Genomic DNA, 11,090 nt, shown 5'->3' with positions numbered 1-11,090 from the left:
TCTCTCCACCACATGGGTGTGGCACACCAAAACATCAGAGGTAAAAACTGACAACATCAGCTTCACTTGAAACTTGTTTCCTTCAAACTTGTTCCACCAAACCGGTTGCTTCAAGAGCTCATAGGTTGTTGGGTTCCTTCCATGTGATACCTAAGTTCAACCAACAACAATGGAGATGAAAGTGCAGCCATGTGTTCAAGATTTTGGTATGAACTTAAGATAGCGTTCACCTGGCCATGTGTTTGCTGGATTCGGCTTAGTAATTCTTTCCACCTAATTTGTGCACTTTTCTGAAATGTCGTGTATGATGTACCCATGTGCTCATCATCCTCCCTCCCTTGATGAAGAGTCGTCCTCGACTCTCTTTGATCTAAAAAAGATAAGTAGAAGGGAAATAGATAATATCCATGCAAAGAAATGATGCAATCCTCATTTGTAGCTTTCACCTTAGAATTGTGTTGCATCTGATCATGCATTTCTTTGTCACAACTTGGGATTTGTCCAGGGATGATTGGTTCTGTTACAATGACTGAGATGTCCTCATCAGATCCGGTGGGCGAGGTGGGGAGGCGAGCCTAGGCACTGGGCGAGCCCTATGAGGCTAAGATAAATATAGTACTACTCCACTCTGTCCATATTTAAATACAAAGGCCACCAACAGTAGCCCAGGCAAAAATTGATCATGCTGCCTGCGTCCTGGTTTATTGGCCCCTTTTTTTGTGCCAGTTTTTTACCATATGAGGATGTTAAAACGCGTTCGATGATATTACTTTTTATGACATGCATAAATATTATGTTAGTTAAAATATGGTCAAAAATTGGCACACAATACGAAGGAGACCAATGGAAGTAGCAACCCATGATTTAACTACTGGCATGCACAGAGTGGAGTAGTAATGTCTTTCTCAACTACTTCCTCCCTCACGTCCACTCAATTTGCATGCGCTGTATTAATTGACCATCAATGAAGTGCAGGACTTTACACGCGTCAAATTATCACATGGGGTGGATCTTCGTACAAAAATGCGTCCCACCGTGTACCCGCGTGTGCGTGCGAAGGAATGAGTGCGTGCATGCACATCTTTGCTTCGTGCATGTACTGCCAGTGTGCATGAGAGAGGACGAGTACATTGCACATGCACGTGAGAGATAAAGAATGCCCGAAATGATGAAGAGGGGGAGGTGTGTATGTGTGCATGCATGGGAGACCGACCTGAAGAATAAGATTGCATGTGTGCGATGCATAATGCCGAGTGATAGTGTGTGTGCATGCATGCATGAGAGGAAGTTAGTGGTACAATTATAAAGAGAAGGCGACTGTGTGGGTGTAAAAGACTAGGTGAGGTCATAACCAATGTAAAGTTGCATTCAAAATTTGAATAAGAGATGATGATGTTTGAAATCCAGCATGCATGAATATAACTGAGATATGCGCGGTGTGGTTTGGAAACGAGCATGCTATACTATATGTCAAATATGTCATCTGCTTAGTTTCGACATGCTTTGCGTGAATGCCATCTGTTTAGTTTCTTTATCGTATATGTGAATCATGCAATGCCATCTTGTTTAGCTAGACATCATATATGTGAATTTTGCAATGCCACCCTGGTTAGCCAGTCATCTATATGTGAATTATATCATGCCATCATTTTTTATTACGTATTAAATTTGTCAACAATTTTAGTACATTCAATTACTCTTCTTGTGCATGTCGTGACCCCGATCATAAGTCACACCGATCTAGCATGTAACACATCATATCAGTTTGTGGCCTCACGCACGGTATTCCCACTGGTGCCACCTTACCTGGCCCGGGACCGTTTGCGCCTTTTGGCTCACGTATATGATAGTGCCGCTAGCATCCATATGACAGAGAACCCGGGCCGACATGACTAGTCATGAGTCCAAAGTGGCACTAACTTACACGCACAGGCATACATGACCCAGCAATGAACGTGTCGATCATCAACGTATGAACCCAAGTCGTAGAAAGCTACAAGGACTTGAAGGAACAACGCATGACATTTCCCCGAAGGGACAGACACAGGAACGAAGAAGGACACATGCCGGCCAGCCGAAGTGTTCCGGAGCAGTAGCAAGCTACCATGGCTCAGTTGAAGCACTAGGAGACATTTCCCCATAAGAAAGGCTACCAAGAATAAACCACTAGGTGTCGGATCCAACACATAGCAATACACATTACACGTACGCATAACATGCAAGTATGTGTTGTACAACATGGCATCACAACAAAACTCAAACAATTCATATAGATAAAGGCCCAGAAGAGCCAGCATAGCATTATATTACAAATAGGGGGTCACATGACCCATCATTCAGAGCATACAACCAATGGAAGCAAAACATGTCTGAGTACAGACAACTACAAATGAAAAAGGATGAGAAGCCTGACTATCTACAAGACCCTCCCAAGGGTACACGATCATAGCTGAGGTAACAAGCTACTCGTCAAAGTCCATGTGGAACTACTAGTGAGATCGAGGTCTCCTCTGCAAAACATAAATAAAGCAAACGTGAGTACAAAGGTACTCAGCAAGACTTACATCAGATCCTATCATACATGCATTAGTATAAAGAAGACAATGTGGGGTTTGGCTGCAGAAGCCAGCTTTGACTCATTGGTTATCCTGTTCTACAACTACGAGTAACTTCTTTGAGGTGAGAAAGCGCACAGGAGTCCACTAATCACCACTTCAATACACTACTATGGATTCATTCCCGTCTCCCTATGAGAAGGCCATCCATAGCACTCACACTTGTCTTGAGCATTTTAGAGTATCCACTTCAAGTTGTCTATGTACCACGTAAGCATCCAAGAAGTCCATAACCGAGGATGCGGCTATTCGAATAGATCATGATAACCCTGCAGGGGTGTACTTCTTCACACACGCTCTCACCACTTATCTCCATGTACACGTCATGTATCTTAGCAACCTTCAAGCGGAAGCCTGGCGAGGGTGTCGTCCATGACCTGACTAACCACGCAAGTCTCTAGTATAGGTTTATCGCCTATTCGGGTTCTATCCGCAAGGGAGTCCGGCCGAGGTTTCCATCACGGCCCCAAACGATGCGAGCTGGGTTCCCAAGCCCACCATCCGGGTGCCACTTAGTACACCGTGCCACTATGCCTAGTCTGTCCCAAGCCCACCCTGCCGGGTGCCACTCGGTAGAAAAATAGCACTACCTACAAACACCAGAAACTAGTTGCAACTCCTCAACAGAGAACAAGTTAGTTAATAAGTCGAGAGGGGTCGAGTTACCGGAACCCAATGTGTGGTAGTAGCTAGTCATTGGAAAACACACACAAAACTCAGTTCTTAAGGACGGTCCCAATGAGACAACCCACCATGTACTCCTACATGGCCTCTCACTGGTACCTTTACCAAATCGTGTTCACACGATTAACTTTTAGCATCAGAACATCATAACACTCCAATCCATTCCCAATGAATCAGACATGACACAAATCTAAGCAATAGCAGGCATGGCATGGTAGGAACACAACATGGATCAACCAACTCCTACACATGCTAGTGGGTTTCAACTATTTACTATGGCAATGACAGGTCATGCAGAGGAATGGGTTCAACTACCGCAGCATAAAGTAGCAGTTGAATCGTTGTTGTCCTAATGCAATAAAATAGAGCCGAAGCAAAAGAGTGGGGTTGTATCGGAATGAACAAGGGGGTTTGCTTTCCTGGTAGATCAACAGGCGGGCACTGCTCCTCTGAGAGGTACTCTAGAACGGTCTCCGGAGCAAGACCTGTCGAGAAGGATGGTGTCGGCAATCAATACTCTGACGCACGTCCGAGCTGACGAGGCATTGTAGTGCCACGTTGGCTGGCTGTTGGGCTGGCGCGGTGGCAGAGTCTTCACGAAGATCTGCATGCCACCACACAGGTGCTTGCTGAGTAGGCCTAGGGGCCGCGCGTTGCCACGCAGGTGCCTGCCCAGCTAGTTGGGCTGGCAGCTGTATGGGAACGGTAGTGGAGTCTTGGCAGACGTGGTCTTGGCTGTGGCCCTGCAGGTGTCCTCGGCAAGGGTCTTGCTGGGGCCCCGGCAAGGGTCTTGCCGTGGCACCGCGGTCGTCCCCGGCAAGGATCTCGCCGGGGGTCTCATGGATTTCCTCGGCGAGGATCTCGCCGAGGATCATCGTCTTCTGGTCCTCATCTGATCTTGTGTGCTTATGGTCTTCACAAAGATCTGCATGCCACCATGGAGGTGCCTCCCGAGCCTTGGTTCCAAGGTGGTTGATGGTGTTAGAACCCTTGGGCTCAAGGGTGGCGCGCTCTGCTAGCGTTGGGCAAGTTGCCCCGGCAAGGCTCTTGCCGGGTCTGCGGAGGCCGCCCCGGCAAGACCTCGCCCTCTTGCTCTTTGTGTTTCTGGTCTTGGTGGTGCTTTGCCCGTCTTGTGCCGTTGGCTTCCCTCCTCTACCCTGCTAAGTGTGGCCATAGGTGCGGCTCTGACTGCCCGTGCACAAGTAGAGTGGTAAAAAGGAGAGCCCCTACTTTTGTACACCGACAAAACCCTCAAAGGGCATCAAGCCCTTTGTGATGTGCTTAAAAAGAAGATCGTGAACATGAACCCTAGGAAAGAGGGTATTGCATTTGAGAGGAAACTCAGTGCTGATGGATCCTACTAGAACCTGAGCAGTATCCCAAAACCTCATGGGTTGCTGCAAAAGGACCTCCTGTAGATCCATCTACTTTATATGGCTTTACATGTGAATCTTCATATTCATCTGATGAGTCAATTGACTCCAACTATAAACTGTTCAAAAACCAGAATGGTGAAGTATTTGCCAGATATGTTGGAGCTAACTGCAGGAATGGTCCTCCTATGGAGAAAATATGGGTTCCCAAAAGGTGCCTTGAAAGTCTTCAGGTGAATATCCTCATGACACCACCGGTGAAGAATAGGAACCCTAGATCAAATTCTCCATACGGACCAAAGTCTTCACATGGATCAAATTCCTCATTTGGTCGTAAGTACACTTATCCCCGTGGTGATGCTTCTGTTTCGCAGGAAAAATCTAAGGGTCTTGAATATGTGCATTATTCCTGAAATCATTATGTTCATAAGTCCTCGAAGAATTTCTCTGCTTATTCATATACTTACTCTAACCCCTCTTCTGTGAAACGAAATGCACTCGCTTCAATGCCACCTTTCTCATATGGAGCTCGTAGAATGATGAACTCTTTGCCACCCCTCCAGTTGTGGGTGGTGAAGAAAATGAACTAATCTCTTATGCAGGGTCAGGTCTCCAAATGAACTTGAATAATTTGCAGGAGACCTCAGAGTGCTTGAAAGGACACAAGCTAACCATGAAGAAATGAATTACTCATTTCTCGCGTCCTTATATTGTTGTATCTATTGTACTGCTTGATGAAATTCTATCCGACGATTTTGATGTCATATTCTTCACTCTGAAGTATAGGAGTTCGTAAGATGCACTAATTCGTATGTAGGATGAATCGCTAAAAGCTACTGAGTGGGTGCTCGATAGTGGATGCACATATCACATGACTGGTGACAAGAACTTACTCATGGACTCTGCTCTATCTCCATCGCATCTGAAGCTTATCACCTACATTGACAAAGGAAAAGGCAAGCTATTGGGTTTAGGTAGACTTGCAATCTCAAAGGATTGACACATGGACAAAGTCATGCTTGTCGAATCTCTCGGATTCAACCTCATGTCTGTCTCAATGCTTTGTGATCTTGATATGGTTGTCATATTTGGCAAATATCGTTGCATAGTACTCATGGAATCTGGGAAATCCAAAGTATTCGAAGGCTTTAGGAGAGGAGACTTGTATATTGTTGATTTCTCTGTAGGACCACCGCCTGCCACATGTCTACTTGCAAAAGCTTTAGAAGGTTGGCTATGGCATCGATGACTTGGTCATGCTGGCATGAGGAACTTGCACACGCTTGTGAAAAAGAAGCATGTCATCGGCATCGAGGGTGTCAAATTCCACAAAGATCATCTTTGTGGGTCTTGCGAGGCTGGAAAGATGACCAGATCCAAGCATCCCTCAAAGACTATCATGACTATTACTCGTCCTTTTGAATTGCTTCACTGGACCTCTTTGACCCCACTCATTATGCCACACTAACGAATGCAACATCATTATATGGCTTTGTTATTGTTGATGATTATTCTTGTTACACCTGGGTGCATATCATATGTACAAAATTGAAGTGCAGGAAGTCTTCAAACGATTTTCCTTAAGGGCCTTGACAAATTTCGGTGTGAAGATCAAGCATATCAGGAGTGATAACGGGACCGAGTTCAAGAACACTGGTCTTGATGACTATCTTGATGAAGTTGGTATTACTCATGAGTTATCTGCCTCATACACTCCTCAACAGAATGGCGTTGTGGAGTGCATGAACAGGACTCTTGTTGAGATGGCTCGCACCATGCTTGATGAATACAAGACACCTCATTGCTTCTGGCCTGAGGCTATTGATACTGAATGCCAAATCATCAACAGGGTATATCTTCACAATTTCCTCAAGAAACCTCATATGAGCTCCCCACTGACAAAAAAGCCTAATGTAAGTTATTTCAAAGTCTTCGGTGCTAAATGCCGGATTAGAGATCCTCATCACAATTCCAAATTTGCATTGAAAGCATATGAGGGTTTTATGCTTGGTTACGGAAAGGACTCGCACACCTATAGAGTCTTCAACACCTATCACCACAAGGTTGTTGAAACTATAGATGTGTGGTTCGATGAGACTAAGGGCTCGCAATGAGAGCACCTACGTCATGTGCTAGATGAAATGCCTCCTAAGGAATCCATTAGGTTCAAGGCTACTGAGGATATTATACCCACCGAAGAACCTGCTGAAGAAGTTATCCCAAACAATGAAGAATTTTGTGTTGGTGCACCTGAGGAAAATGGCGCTGAAGAAAATGCTCAGCCCAATCAAAACCGTCAATCTGCTCATCCTCGCATAGCAAATGAAGTGCAAATTGACAAAATCCTCGACGACATCAATGCACCAGGTCCCCTCACTCGCTCAAAAGCTTCATATTTGTCTAACTTTTGTGGCCACTTCGCTTTTGTCTATATCACAGAGCTCACCAAAGTTGATGAAGCATTTCTAGAGCCTGGGTGGATTCAAGTAATGCAAGAGGAATTGCATCAATTCGAGCTGGAAAATGAGTGGGAACTTGTCAAGAGACCAGATCCTCAGAAGCAACATGTCATATGTACCAAGTGGATCTACTGCAACAAGCAATACGAAAATGGCCTAGTGGTGAGGAACAAGGCTCATCTTGTAGCTCAGGGCTACACACAGGTTGAAGGAATTGACTTTGATGAAACTTTTCACATGTTTCTAGAATTGAAGCTATTCGCATATTGCTTGCTTATGCTAACGATCACAATATCATCTTATTTCAAATGGATGTGAAAAGTGCATTCCTCAATGGTAAGCTTGAGGAAGAAGTATATGTTGCTCAACGCCCAGGTTTTGAAGATCCTAAGCATCCTGACAAAGTCTTCAGACTCAACAAGGCCCCTTATGGCCTCAAGCAGGCCCCTCGAGCATGGTATGATACACTGAAGGATTTCCTCATGAAGAAAGGCTTCAAACCCGGTTCACTTGACCCAACTCTTTTCACTAGATCTTACGATGATGAATTATCCGTTTGCCAAATATCTGTGGATGATATTATCTTTGGATGTACTGACAAACATTATAGTGACAAATTTGCTTATATGATGAGTGAAGAATATCAAATTTCTATGATGCAATAATTGAAATTCTTCTGTGGTCTTCAAATTGGTCAACAACACAATGGCATCTTCATATCTCAAGAGAAATACCTCATGGATGTCCTCATAAAATTCGGCATGCAAGATTGCAAAGGCGTCAAAATCCCTATGCCCACCAATGGCCAACTCTAAACCGACGAAAATGGTAAAGATTTCGATCAAAAGGTATATCGCTCCATAATTGGTTCTTTATTGTATCTATGTGCATCTAGGCCAGATAATATACTTAGTGTTTGCATGTGTGCCCGTTTTCAAGCTACACCAAAGGAATCACACCATAAGGCTATGAAACATATTCTTGATATCTTGCTCACACTCCAACACTTGGATTACGATATACCAAGGGCTCGGCTTTTGATCTTATTGGATATTCTAACTCTGACTATGCTAGTGATCAGTTGGATCGCAAGTCAACATCAGGCACATGCCATTTCCTCGGACGATCCTTAGTATGTTGGTCCTCGAAGAAGCAGAACTACGTATCACTTTCTATTCCTGACGCTGAGTACATTGCTCCTAGTTCTTGCTGTGCTCAATTATTGTGTATGAAGCAAACCCTCAAGGATTATGGCATCAATGTGAAGAATGTGCCTCTCTACTGCGACAACGAGAGTGCCATCAAGATTGCTCACAACCTGGTTCAGCACTCGAAGACTAAGCACATCCATATTCTTCATCATTTTCTTCGGGATCATGTGTTGAAGGGCGATATCATCATCCACCACGTGAAGACTGAAGAAACAACTAGCTGATAGCTTCACAAAGCCCTTGGATGAAAACAGATTTTGCAAGTTGCGGTGTGAGCTAAATATCTTGGAATCTTCAAATGTTCTTTGAAAGGACACACATCCTAACACTTATGCAAAATTGATGACTTCGATGGGCAACACACGAAGTAACGTTTTTCTTCAATCAATGAAGACTAACCCTCTAAGTGTGAAGAAATTAATGAAGAATTGATTCTCAGAACCCCACGACAATTGTACGCGGTGTCCGAAATAATCATTCTTATACGGTGGGTCAAGCCCCCAACCATAGTTGAAAATTTTAAAATTGAGTTTTTCGTCACTTTGCAAATTCTTCAAAATTTCAAATTCCTCAATTTTGCAGTTTCTTCAACATTACATCTGGTGTTATTCACTGAGATTATATATATATATATATGTGTGTGTGTGTGTGTGTGTGTGTGTGTGTGTTTCTATGTCCTCAACATCATTCACTTATTCATTGACTACATATATATCGGACCCGTTCCCCCTCGATGCGAAGAGCACGCTTGTTTATACAAGCAGTTGAGTCGGAGCTCGATAGTGTTTTTGATCCTGTATGTGGATGACATATTGCTGATCAGAAACGATGTTTCCTTGCTGAGCGCGGTCAAGGAATCATTGAATCGCAAGTTTTCAATGAAGGACCTCGCCAAGGCAGTGTATATTTTAGGAATTAAGATCTATAGAGATAGATCGAGGAGGCTGCTCGGCTTGAGCTAGAGTACGTACATAGATAAAGTATTGAAGCGGTTCAACATAAGTGAGGCCAAGAAAGGGTTCTTGCCTGTCTCACATGGTATAAGGCCAATAGAGACCGAGAGTCCTTCGACATCTGATGAGCGAAGCAGGATGAGTCAGATTCTGTATGCCTCGGCAATCGGATCCATCATGTATGCCATGATATGTACATGGCCTGATGTTGCTTTTGCAATAAGCCTGACAAGTAGATACCTGGCCAACCCATGTGATAGTCATTGGGCGGCGGTAAGACTATTCTGAAGTACCTAAAAAAGACTATAGAGATGTTCCTAGTTTATGGAGGTGAGGAAGAGCTCGTCATAAGTGGTTACGCCGACGCTAGCTTCCAAACTGACCGAGATGATTGCCGATCATAGTCTGGGTTCGTGCAAGTCATGTACGGAGGAGCAGTGAGCTAGACGAGTTGCAAGCAAGATACGGTGCCCGATTCTACCACGGAAGATGAATACATTGCGACTTGTGAAGTTGCAAAGGAAGGTGCTTGGATCCGGAACTTTCTGGATCTTGGTATTTTCCCAGCTTCGGTAAAACCGTTGGACCTTTATTGTGATAATTCGGGTGCCATCGCACAAGCCAAGGAGCCGAGGAATCACCACAACACCAGACACATAGATCGGAAATATCACCTGATATGAAAGATCGTAAAGAATGGTGATATAGAGTTATGCAAAATTCACACGGATGCAAATGTTGCAGATCCGTTGACTAAGCCGCCTCCACAACCCAAGCATGAGGGGCACGTTAGAGCTATGGGCATACGATGTTTGTTTGATTGACTCTAGTGCAAGTGGGGGACTGTTGGAGATATGCCATAGAGGCAACCATGTATGATGATATTTTCTATGTGTTTATGAATAAAGATAGTCCTTGGACATTATCAATGATGTGTATCAACAAGTACCTAACTTGTCTGTGGGACTATGCATTGTATGATGACTGTCCTAATAGGTCCCTAGTTGAAATGGCTGTGTGGACGCGTAGCCAACGAGACTAGCATATGACACAGTGGATGGCTCGGTCTCACTAGCCATGGAGCATTAGATGCCAAACAGATAATATGGGCTCGAAAGGATCTTTTCGAATTCAACATGGTTGGGATCCGAGTCAAGATAAGGTCCGAGTCGGGCAGACCCAACCATGAGACGCAGCGATATGTCATCTGTGAGTCTCTAATACAACATACATTCTATGTCCTAAGACCTGAGCTGGCACATGTACTCGGGATGGCGACAGACCTGCTTTGGGCCGAGCAAATGCTACTCCGTGAATGGGTAGTTACAAAGGTAGGTTTCGGGCTTGTCCAGACCCATGTTGCGAGACAATGTTGAGCAAGATGGGATTTGCCCCTCCGATCAGGAGTGATATACTCTTGGCCCATTGTGTGATCCAACCAAGATAAGCATGACCATGCATCATGGATTATGAGAAAATTCGGTTTGTGGTCGGTATCACTGGAACGAGAAAGAGGTCGGGCTAGCACAAGGATGATAGACTCGACTTGAGCCCGACAACATATATTATGTGGCAAAGGGTACAGAAGTGTGACACATTGTACAGGTTCGCCAACCGGCTTCATATTCTACTTGGTGGTTGGCATGCCTTGCTAGAGGCCACTACCAGCCGAGCTGGTCGGAGGTGATCCGACCTGCGACTAAGCCGACTTGAACCTAAGGGGTCAAGCGGTTGAGAAAAGGAACCTATGAGGTCCGATCCGACTCCATGAGTCAGATGTGATCCTACTCGGACT

Source organism: Aegilops tauschii, chromosome 3 (assembly GCF_002575655.3).
Source record: "Aegilops tauschii subsp. strangulata cultivar AL8/78 chromosome 3, Aet v6.0, whole genome shotgun sequence".
NCBI lineage: Eukaryota > Viridiplantae > Streptophyta > Magnoliopsida > Poales > Poaceae > Aegilops > Aegilops tauschii.
This window is presented reverse-complemented; position numbering follows the sequence as displayed.